Raw genomic sequence first — 11,705 nt, 5'->3', positions numbered from 1 at the left:
CCCCAGGTCGATCCCATTGGCTGAATTGCAATCACCCGGCCCAGGTGGGCTGCTCCAGGTGTAATGCCCATCCAAGCCCACCGGCGGGAAAATCCAGCTTTTGTCTTTGCTGGCTCTCCTGGGCATGCGTAATGGACTTCCCAATTCCCTAGGCTAAGCTACCTAACATCCCCATAGATTAAATCCTCCACCGAATTATTTCTGATTATTAATAAATGTTCTCTTTAAATTTTATTTGAGATTGGAGTCCCTTTTGCAGTCTGAAACCGAGCACAAGCTAGTTTCCGATGGGCAGAAATGACTAAGAAAGCACACGCAGTCAAGATCTGTTTTAGATTAAAAAGGAGACCCCATTTTAAATAGAGTTTAAAGAGAATATTTTTTAAATGTTAAGAGACAAAGACAAAGTAAAGACACAAACAAATCATCTATCTGGAAGAGGGAAATGACCAACAGGAGGTTGAAATGGCTTCCCAGGTTCACAATTGAGATGTGAATTAAAGAGGTTGTAGGGGTGGGGCAGAGCAAAGGAAACTGCCACAAAAGCATGATTGGTGATCAATGAATACATCACAATGACAGACACTTCCATCCTTAGATAGCGGGCTTACAAGATGGGTCCAGGGCCTCCTGACCAATGCAGTCAGGGCAAGGCTGATAGGACTTGGCTCCTGTCTAGGAGAGCCCCTAAATCGTTTGGTGACCTCCATCAAGGACACACATGCAGGCAAACATCCAAGAGACACTGCCCCTCCCTGGGCTGCCTGGAGAGTTGAAGGTAATCCACTCTCAAAAGTCCTCTGCCTGAGGGCCAGATTACCTACAGCCTTGATTCCTGGGCAGAAAACACTCAGCGGAGGTTTACTCTATGCGAGGACTTAAACTGTGCGGGGTTTGGGGCTGTGACTGCTATGGCACCCTTTTGCAAAGCAAGGTGCTGGGAAGTTAAACTCTAATACAGACCACAGTCATCATGGGGTGGCCTGATGACTGCAAGGCTGGCTGCTCCTTTCGGTAAAGGCCACTCTGGGGTCCCATGCTCTTATTCCTGACACCTGACATGGAGGGAACGGACACCAGACAAGAAACTACACCCAATCGGGCCTTTCTGGCTTGAGAGGTGAGGGTGCATTAGGGGTTCTGGGCAGGATAAAGGAGGCAGAGTATTCCCATGCGTGAATGCTCTGAGGCCTGTACCCAGCTCAGAAAGGATTTAAATGGAAATGTCCCAGGGGATCATGGCGTCCTGGAACACTGGCCGACAGGGTGCGGGAATTGTAATGTCCTCAGGAACCAAGACACAGCTGGGGACATCACCCTGCAGGGGTCTCTACTCATGGAATCCACATAGAAACATAGAGACACACCTACCCTTGTGGGAAGCTCACTCTGAACCTTCTCAGTCAGAGGAAGTAGGTTCAACAGGAAATTGCATCACCTAGGTAGGGGGTGGGGTGGAGTCTGCCCTAAGGGGTGTGACCTGGAAGAGATGGGGAGGGAGGGGCCGAGAGGTGAGCTTCAGCACCTGGAGTGGCAACTGATTCATTCTTAGTTGCATAGTCTGGAAGTCCTGCTGAAACCTGTTCATTTTGGGTGACCCTGCCTGCATTTGAAACACAACAACACACACGCCATGACAGAAAGACAAGCTGACAGAAAATGGTGGGTGGAGAGCAGGCATCCCAACTGGGAATATCCCCAAGAGACACTCCCATTGCATGGATTACAGAGACATACCTGATAGCACCTGATGCCATCTGCTCCACTTGACCATGCCTCTCCTGGCACCATATGACATTCTCATGAACTCCTCCAATCACGCAAGTCAAAGAGGCCTAAGCCTTGTAGACTCAAGAGCCACAACGGAAAGACCCTTTACAAAACTTCATCCTCAAACACTGATTTCAGGCTCTGCTCCCTATGCTAGACCACCCAGACTCCAGCCTCCTTTTCCCAGGTGCATGCTCAGGTGAGCATCTAGATTAGAGATTCCTGAAAATGCCACAGTTGTCTTCTGCTCCTCCTTGTCCCCTCCACCTCTGTATCCATCTCCTCATTGCTAAAGATGTATTCCCCCCAGTCTGTGGGTTTTGTATTACTCTTTTGATGAAAACTTTCTGCGTGCACAACAGTGTCTTATTTCCAGCAAGTTCCAATCATCTAATTGTCCTTCACCAACAGTGTTTCCTTTAATACATTGGTTGTGTTGAGGTCTCTCCCTTCTGTTTCCATATTATTGAGTGTTTTTATCAGGAATGGGTGTTGGATATTGTCATATATCTTTTCTACATCTATTAACATGATCAAAGGGTCCTTATTCTTTTCCCTGTTTATGTAGTCGGTTACATTAATATTTTTTCTAATGATGAAACATCCTTGCATCCCTGGTAATAATCCCACTCAGTCAAGGTGAAATATGAACTCAAAGGCAGGGATAGGTGCTCTCTAACTCAATCAATCCCGTTTACACAAACCTGCACATAAACTGTTAGGGTGTATGATGTAATCATTCTCGTCAATTAATTAGAGTCATGAAATCATCAAATTTGTTACTGTGTTGTTAAAACACCAGTATAATATATCCCGTTGTAGAGTGTATTTTTAAATGCTTTTACCACACATTCTCTGCAGTTGTAAAATAAAAAAAATTTTTTCTCATGCAGATCTACAGTTGTTCAATATTGTCCTTAACTCTTGATTAATCTTGCAGTTATATATTTTAAAACCATGATTATATGTTTTCAACAACTGTTCTGAATGATCATTACGTTAATGCTTATTTTTAAAAGAAATACTCTAACATTTTAGTACTTATTGTACTTAGAGCCAGTGTACAATGGAAGTTGTTATTGTTTGGTGTCATTAAGTGAGTTCTAAATCATAGTGACCCTCTGTACCACAGGAAGAAACACTGGCCTGTACTATACCATCTTCATAATTGTTCGTATATTTGAGTCCGTTGTTTGCCTTTGTCAATCTAAAAAGGTTTTCTTCTTGTTTGCTGCCCCTCTACTTTACCAAGCACCAGTTTTAATGTGATGTTACTATTGTATTTACCTCCAGTTTTCAAATACACAAACACACTAAGGTTTTACGTATATGAATAAGAACATATATTGAAAAGGACAATAAAGTCAGACCTGTCATATGAATTCTGGACTCATAGAACCATAGAGAGCAGAGTAAAAGCTCCTTAGGCTTTTGTGTTTTTCCATTTTATAGAACGTACTGTTTTATCTTACCATAGCAGGTAGTGTCCTTATAAACAATAGTCCAAAACTAGACCGATGATGTAGTGGTTTATTTTCTCAGTCTCAGACATGCATAAGCACCACATGGAAGTTAGAGTGTACTTCAGTATCTTAAGAGATGAAAAAAATATTCAGTTTGGACAACAGAAAAGGGGGTGAAGGGAGATGACGGACAGGGCAAGGTGTGACAAAATAATAATAATTATAATAATAATAATTTATAAATTATCGAGGGAAGGGGGAGTGAGGGAAGGGGGAGTGGAGAGGGAGGGGAAAAAAAAAGAAGACCTGATGCATAGGGCTTAAGTGGAGAGCAAATGCTTTGAAAATGATGAGGACAAAGAATGTACAGATGTGCTTTACAAAATTGATGTATGGATTGTGATAAGAATTGTATGAGTCCCTAATAAAATGTTTAAAAAGAAAAAAAGAAAATATTCAGTTTGTTTTGTGTAACATTAAAATTGTGTTGCGATGGTAGAAGTATATTGCTTATTCTTTTATGTGGCCCTGAGCACACCTTGTACCATGTGGATATTCAGTGTCACATAGGGAAGTTGATGCCTTTAGCTCAGTCAGTGCTGTCTATGAGGTATGTGACTTTGATCATACATCTGATAATAATCTAAACGTTTGTCAGGATAAGAATCTGGGTGTTTGCGGGTTTTTTCCCCACTAAGACCTCCACATTTTATTATTTCCAATTCATCGCAATCCCTTCCTCTATGGTCAGTGTAATGAAGAACAAACTTTCAAATAATGTTGGTGGGAACGATGTCATATTAATCTCTGCCATATCAAGTAAGATTCTTATTTTTCTGAATGTCCATGCAGCTTAATGAAGCCTTAACTCCTGCCTGTTTTTTCACGTATGTGTTTCCGGATCACACCCATGACTACTCTCCTCCCTTTCCGGGTCACGCTGAAACGGGCCGGAAGTGGCGGTGCCCTAGCCGGAAGTGAGTGTCATACCGTGGGTCCTACTTGCTCTGCCTGGTGCGTGGTGCCAGAGAAGCTCCTGCAGCCTGAGCACTGTGTAGTCGGCGCGCCCAGGTGAGGGGTCGCGCGGTGACCAATTTGGGGTGACCCTGGTGCACACAGCAGCCTGGCTGGGTGCAAGCGCCCTGCTTCCCCCTCACCCGCTCCGTCAGCGCCCCTCGCGTGGTGAGATGTGGGAGTGTGTCCCAGGGGCTGCTTCCATCCCCCAGTTTTGGGATTGGTTGGGGTTCCTGGGGAGAATTCCTGTTGGAGAAAGGAGGATCCCAGACTGGGGCTTTGGGCGTCGGGGTTCCCGATTCATTGCGGGAACTTCGCGTGTCTCCCCCCTCCATTGTTTCCTTTCACACAGCGGTGGCTCCTCCCTGAAACTCCTAGAACGTCTTCCGCTCATAGGTGAGCCCCGGGTCTGTGGCTTCTCTCACCACGAAGTGACTGCTGTTCAGGAAGCGAGTGGCTGCAGCTGGAGCACAAAACGTTAGGGCTTCCTCCGGAGGTTTGCCCAGTCTGGTCCCCTGGCAGTCTGGTCCCCTGGGCGGTGCCTTCTCCGGGAGCGGGGAAGGGGAGGGGGAGGGGAGCACCTGGTAGTCCGGAAACGCCCTGGCTCATTCTTGCCAGCCAGGAGGGCGGAAGCGGGGAGCGCGCTCAGCCTTGAGGGTGTTGAAGTGATATTCCAGCGCACCCACCGCACATTGAGGTGTGATTGGCATTCCCAGGTTGTGGGGTAAGTCCAGGACTGGGACCTCAAGGGAGGTGACCCAGGTTGGTGGCTACCAGTCAACGGTATGGCAGGTGGCAAGTAAAAGGAGAAAGAGACAGGCCCAGCTGTACAAAGATGGGGTTCGGTGAGCAGGAACTCAGCCAAAGTGAGGGCCAGTCTTTCTTTGGGAAGGCATATAAGTCTCCAAAGAAGGGCAAGACCCCTCAAGTACGGAAGATCCCCCGTTCCAACATACACTCTTAAAAATTTTTGCATGTTATTTCTTTAATTTTTATAAAACCCTGTTTGTTTTTAACAGTAGAAAGAAGCTGGAGGAAAGCTTCTTAGTGGAGGACAGACAGCTGGAGGAAAGGTTTCTTTAAGAGGGACAGGAGGAAATTGCCACCAGTAATTAATTGCTTTTCATGCAGAGAAAGTAGCCAGTAAAAGACATCCAGGCAATTGAACTGGATCCATTATTTCTGCAAATCTGTTAGTGTGGGGGAGTATGGGAGCTGCTCCTGCCTATTGCCCAAAGGGATATTTCTGTTTCTGCTGCCTCTGAAGAAGTAGCTTGTCCGATGTTTAGATTTATGCCAACTCCATTTTAACTGTGTATTCCCACCTGGAGTCATTTTATCCCTGTTCTAATGAAAATTCCGAGTGTGTTGCTTGGTTTGTAGGGTTCTTTTGGTTTTGGTTTTGAGTAAGCGCTTTCAGGAAAATTTCCAGCTTTACCGAAGCCATGAGCTAGATCCGGGAGTTGAAGGAGGCTGTAGAGTTGCTCAAGGAGACCATCCAGGTGGGGTGTGGCTCTGCCAGTGAGGGATTGAGGGGCTGGCCTGGTGCTCCACACCACTCCTTGAACACATGCTGGCATGACAAGAGGCAGCGCTCCCATGAAAACTCACTGGCAGCTATTCTGACCCAGCGACCCTATGGATAGGGTAGAATTGCCTGTGGGGGTTTCCCAGACTGTAACTCTACACAGGAGTAGGAAGCCTCATCTTTTTCCAGCCAGTGGTTTCCAGCTGATGGCTTTGTGGTTAGAAGTCCAGCATGTAACCCACCAGACACCGGGACACCTGATCTTTACTGTAGTCTTAATTCTCCACCCAATCTAGCTGTTCTAGAAAAACTCATCCCCACGCCACATGGGACTTCCTACAGTCCCCTGGCCAGGGGGAAGTTCTGCTCAAGTCCCTGCCTGAGTTTGGAGGGTGATTCATTTGCAGAGAACAGCTCTTGTTCATTCCGTGAAGGTTCACACTGTACTTTCTAGATCCCAGTTCCTGTGTAGAGGCAGAAGCCCACCAGCATGTCTGTGTAGGCTGATAGGCCCTTCCGTCAGAATTGAGATCAAATTCTAGTGCTTCTATTCATTAGCTGATTTCCTTGGGAAAGTATTTGAGCCTCTAGTGGTTCGTCTCTGAAGTGGGCCAGATATTTGTGGGTTAAGCGACTCAGTGCAGGTCTGGCATGCCGTCAGTGGCTGCTGATATGATCCGTGCTGCAGAGAGACATGCACACACATCCTAATGATGCTGGACCACGTGGAAAGGAGGCCACGGGACACTTACAGCTCAGGGGCACAGGCATTTGAAAGGACACGAAGAAGGAGCTGGGCACAGGCCATCCAGGCCCTGGTGCTAACTAGCCTCCCAGAACTCAACCTACTTCTTGATGAGCACAGGGAACCTTTGGCGGGAGTTGAGCAGAGCAGTGACATGACCATGGCAGCATGAGGTATATCACTGGGGCTTCAGTGTGGAGCCTGGTGCAGGTATTTGGAGAAAGGGTGCAGGTGTGGCTGCAGGGAGAGCAGGTCAGAGGTTGGGATATTTCAGAAAGGAGGTGTGGCTGTGACATAGGGATTGTGGTGGGGGCTGACGGGAAATATCGGTGCTATTATGCGTTGGGGGCAGATGATAGAGGGGGGTGGCTGGCAGGATTTGGTAGCATACAGGGGCAAGAAATCAAGCCGACTCTTAGCTTTGTGATGTAGGCACAACTTGGGGACCTGGATGAGGATCAGGAGGCAGGATGTGGGCATCTATGCAGGCATTTACATTCCTTACCTGAGTCAGGACCCCAGGAATAACTTGCTACGTTGACTGGCAGTTACTGAACTGGCTGGGTATTTTCCCTCTGTGTTGCAGCAAAGGCCAACCTGATAAGCTCTCCCGAGATGTCCAAGCAGCCAGACTACAACCCGGGGAAAATTGAGAACAAAGCAGAACCCGCTGTAGACCTGCTTCTCAATTACCTGCAAGGTGAGGCTGGTTGCAAGGGGGTGTGGGGTGTCGGGGCTGGGGAGTGGGCGGGGGTTCTGCTGGCTGCTGAACAACTACAGGTGTTGACAGCTGTGCCTTGAGTGAGTATGGGACCTGGGGGACACCACTCACCCCAGTGGACCATGTCATTCCAGCTTTCAATAAGGCCCTGGACCTGGTCATGCAGGTGCAAAAGCAGACCAACAAAGGAACCAGAAGCAAGAAAAAGCCCTACAAATCTGAAAAGCCTAACAAATCTGAAAAGAATGGAAGTTTCCCACAAACTTTTTGAAGCCCCCTTGTATCTATCTCACAACTTTTGCCTGTTCAGTTATTTACAGGTTTAAGCCTTATTGACAGCTATTATAAAAATCTGTTTGCAAGCTAACATTCCATGATCCTTGTCATTTTCCCATCACCTCTACCCTCTACCCCCCACTTTCTGCAACTGACCCTATTACCCACCAATAACCTTTGACATCTCACTCGGGGGAAGTTCTGTTCCAGTCCCTGCCTGAGTGTGGAGGGTGGTTCCTGTGCAGAGACCTGCTCTTGTTCATTCCATGAAGGTTCACACTGTCCTTTCTAGATCCAGCTCCTGTGTAGACACAAAAGCCCTCCAGCATGTCTGTGTAGGCTGATAGGCCCTACCGTCAGAATTGAGATCAAATTCTAGTGCTTCTATTCATTAGCTGATTTCCTTGCGAAAGTCTTTGAGCCTCATTGAGCCCCTAGTGGTTCGTCCCTAAAGTGGGCCAGATGTTTGTGGGTTAAGTGACTCAGTGCAGGTCTGGCAGGCAGTCAGTGGCTGCTGATGCGATCCTTGCTTCAGAGACATGCAAACACATCCTAATGATGCTGGATCGAGTGGAAATGAGGACACGGGACACTTACAGCTGAGGATGAAAGTCCAGGAAAATTGCTGGGGCCTGTCCTCCCTTTCAAATGCCTCAGGGACACAGTCATTTGAAAGGACAAGAAGAAGGAGCTGGGCACAGGTCAGCCAGGTCCTGGTGCTAACCGACCTCCCAGAACTGATATCCAGCTTCCTGATGAAGGCGGGGAACCTTTGGAGGGAGTTGAGTGGAGCAGTGACATGGTCATAGCAATATTAGGTATATCACTGGGGCTTCGGTGTGGAGCCTGGTGCAGATACTTGGAGAAAGGGTGCAGATGTGGATGCAGGGAGAGCAGTGGGGAGGTTGTTGGGATAGTTCAAGAATGTGGCTGTGCACAGGGATTGTAGTGGAGGCTGATGGGAGATATCAGAGCCATTTTGGGTTGGGGCAGATGGGGGTGGAGGTGGCTGGCAGGACTTGGTAGCATATAAGGTGGAAAAATGATGAATTTTTAATATTTTGTCTTCCTGAGCTGCCCTTTGAAATGATCTGTTCAACTTTATTAACTCTATCATTTCTTCTATTTGCCTTAGCTACTTTAAGTAATGAGCAATTTCAATGTCTCTTCTGATATCTACTTTGATTTTTTTCTTGCTTTTCTGTCTTTAATGACCTTTTGCTTCCTTCACATATGATGTTCTTAATATCGCCCCCCCTCCCCCAGGTCATTAGTGTTCATTTCATTAAATGTTACCTAAATTCAGATTGGATAGCCACAAAATATATTTTAGCTCTTGTAGACTTGTTTTAATATTTTTCAGTTTCAAACAATTTACAGAAATTTCAGACTAAATGTATAATAGAGTTATATAGTTTATGTTTAACATACTTATATCTTTAGAGTAGTGACTAACTTCTTGACTAATTTTTAATTTGTGGAGTTTTAGTTGTTGACTTATAGCATTTATGTATTCTGAATACAAGATTATTAGGTATCTCACGAATAGTTACTGATGTAGGTTGCCTTTTTCAAATTCTTGATTGTGTCTTTCCAATTATAAGGGACTTTAATTGGGATGAAGTTCAACTTACGTTGAACTTGGGCTGCTTATGTTTAAGATGTCATAATTGCTTAAAATGCAAGATATCTTAAGAAACCATTCCCTAATCCAGGGTCACAGACATTTATGCATATGTTTTCTATTAAGGGTTTTAGGATTTTAGGATTTGGCTCTTACATTTAGGTCTTAAGATCTATTTTGAGTTAGTGTTTGCATAAGGTGTAAGGTGGCAGTCAAAACCCATTATTTTTTCTTGTATCTAGTTGTTTTTGACAGCATTTGCTGAAATCACAGTGACTTCTCTGCACTCTTTTTGAATCATTTAGCTATGTATGTATGAGGTTGAATTTTTAGACTCTCAATTATATTCCATCAATATGTTACCTTTATGTCACTACTACACAGTATAATTACTATAGCTTTTGAGTAAGTTTTCATATCAGGCAATGAGCATTCTCCACCTAGATTTTATTGTTTCTCAAGATTATTTTGGCTATACTAAAACTGTCACATGTCCATAGAAATTTTAGAATCAGCTTGTCATTTTCTGGAAAAGCAAACCATGAGAGGAATAAGGTTGAATCTGTAGATGAGTTGTAGAATATTGCCTCTGGATAACAATCAGTCTACCAAGCCATGAAAACGTCAGCTTTGTACATGGCTCATTATTTGCTCAGGTCTCAGTTTAAATGTTTAGCCTTCTCACATCTTATGCAAAGTTCACTCCTGCTCCACTATAGTACATTATTTATAAACTTGACATTTATTACAGTCTAAATAGTTTGGCTTGCTTGGTAGAGTTTATGCTTCAAGTAAGTCTTTTATTCTAAAGATTCTGTAGGGCCAAACACAATGCCTACTAACAATAATTGTTCTTAAATTTGTCGGCCCCAGTCTGTGCTGAGAGTGTGCGGATGGAGTGTTGTGGAGCGGAAATACCGCAAGAAATATGCTTGAGGGAAGTGGGTTTTCGGCACCCCCATAGAAGCATGCAATTAGTGGATGATGGTTCCGGAGGGGTCCAGTCCCCCAGAGCATCTCTCTGGTGGGAGAGCAACTTTCTGGAGAGGTCTCAGATATACCAGAAAATTTTTCTGGCAGGTCCCGGACTCAGAGAATCGTTCTCTTTTGGTCCGGACACCAATTAGCACCATTCTGGCAGGGTCATGGATCCCTCAGAGCATCATTCCAGCAAGGTCCCAGAACCCCAAAACATCATTCCACCGATGCTTCCAGTGCTTCATCAATTTGTTGAAACTTTTAAAATTGAATTCAGTCAATGCTTGGCAACTGGTTTTGGCGAATTCCGTCAGTGCAGCTTGAATATCTTCCATTAGTACTATTGGTGCTTGTTTATATCCTTCCTCTTGAAATGGTGGAATGTCAACTAGTTCTTCTTGGGAGAGTAATGTGTATTCTTTCCATCTTCACTTCATGCTTCCTGGATCGTTCAATATTTTCCCCATAGAATATTTCAATATAGCTCCTTAAAGCTTGGATTTGTTTTCTTCAGTTAATTGAAGATGTAGTGAATATGTTCTTTCATTTTGGTTTTCTCACTCTAGGTATCTGCACATTTCATTGTAATACTTCTCCAGATCCTTTCTGAAAGTTTCTGTTCAGCTCTTTGGCTTCATTTCATATGAAGTGCCTTAGCTACTCCATGATTGAAAGCACTTTCCAGAGTCTCTTCTGACATCCAGTTTGATCCTTTCTTTCCTGTCTCTTCAGTGATCTTTTGCTTTCTTCATGTTCTCGGTGATATCCCACGGCTCATCAGGTGTCCTGTCCTTGGTGTTTAGTGAGTCAAATCTGCTCCTGACACCTTAATATTCAGGTGAGATAAACTCAAGGTTATATTTGGCTCCCGTGGGCTTGTTTTAATTTTCTTCAGCTTGAATCTGAACTTAGCTATGAGCAGTTGATGGCATGTTACACAGTTGACTCCCGGACTGAGTTTAGCTGCTGACATTTACCTTCTCCATCTTCGCTTCCCACTGTTGTAGTCAGTTTGATTCCTGTGTATGCCCACTCCAGGTATTTGCTATGAAGAAGTTGTTAGTCTTGTAAAATTCTATCGTGATCTCCAGCTTTATTTCTATCACCAAGACCATATTTTCCGATTATTGTTTCTTCCTCTTTGTTTCCAACTTTTGAATTCCAATCACCAATAGTTATCCATGAATTCAGATTGTGTTTGATCAATTTCAGACTGAAGATGATGGTAAAATTCATCAGTTTCTTCATCAGCTGTAGTGGTTGATGCATCAATTTACATAACCGTATTGACTGGATTTTCTTTTATGCAGAGAGATAGTATTTTATCACAATAGCATTGTACTTCAAGTAGATCTTGAAATGTTCTTTAGGAAGATGAATGTGATTCCTCTTGAATGTGTCATTCCCAGCATAGCAAACTGTTTGTCTGATTCAAAATGGCAGATATCAGTCCGTTTCAGCTCACGAATACCTAGCATATTGATCTTCATGAGTTCCATGTAATATTTTACGAGTTCTGGTTTTTCTGTATTAGTACTTCATAATTCTGAGTTTCAATGATTAGATCATTGTCGCTGTCTCTTCTC

The 11,705-nt window shown here is 44.5% G+C and overlaps 1 long non-coding RNA gene across 2 annotated transcripts; it reads left to right on the top strand.

Annotated features, from left to right (window-relative positions):
• Window positions 1-4,199: 4,199 nt before the first annotated feature.
• On the top strand, window positions 4,200-10,448 carry LOC142427395 (uncharacterized). 2 transcript variants are annotated; one of them, XR_012780038.1, is made up of 4 exons: window positions 4,204-4,304; window positions 4,600-4,643; window positions 7,107-7,220; window positions 7,376-10,448. It is a non-coding gene; the product is annotated as an uncharacterized LOC142427395 (long non-coding RNA). The 2 variants fall into 2 exon arrangements; XR_012780037.1 differs by lacking the exon at window positions 4,600-4,643 and having other exon boundaries at window positions 4,200-4,304.
• Window positions 10,449-11,705: the final 1,257 nt, after the last annotated feature.

The sequence above is a fragment of the Tenrec ecaudatus genome, chromosome 15, assembly GCF_050624435.1.
Source record: "Tenrec ecaudatus isolate mTenEca1 chromosome 15, mTenEca1.hap1, whole genome shotgun sequence".
In the NCBI taxonomy this organism is placed as follows: Eukaryota; Metazoa; Chordata; class Mammalia; order Afrosoricida; family Tenrecidae; genus Tenrec; species Tenrec ecaudatus.
Note: the sequence above shows the minus strand (reverse complement) of the source record. Positions and strands in the feature narration are given on the sequence as shown.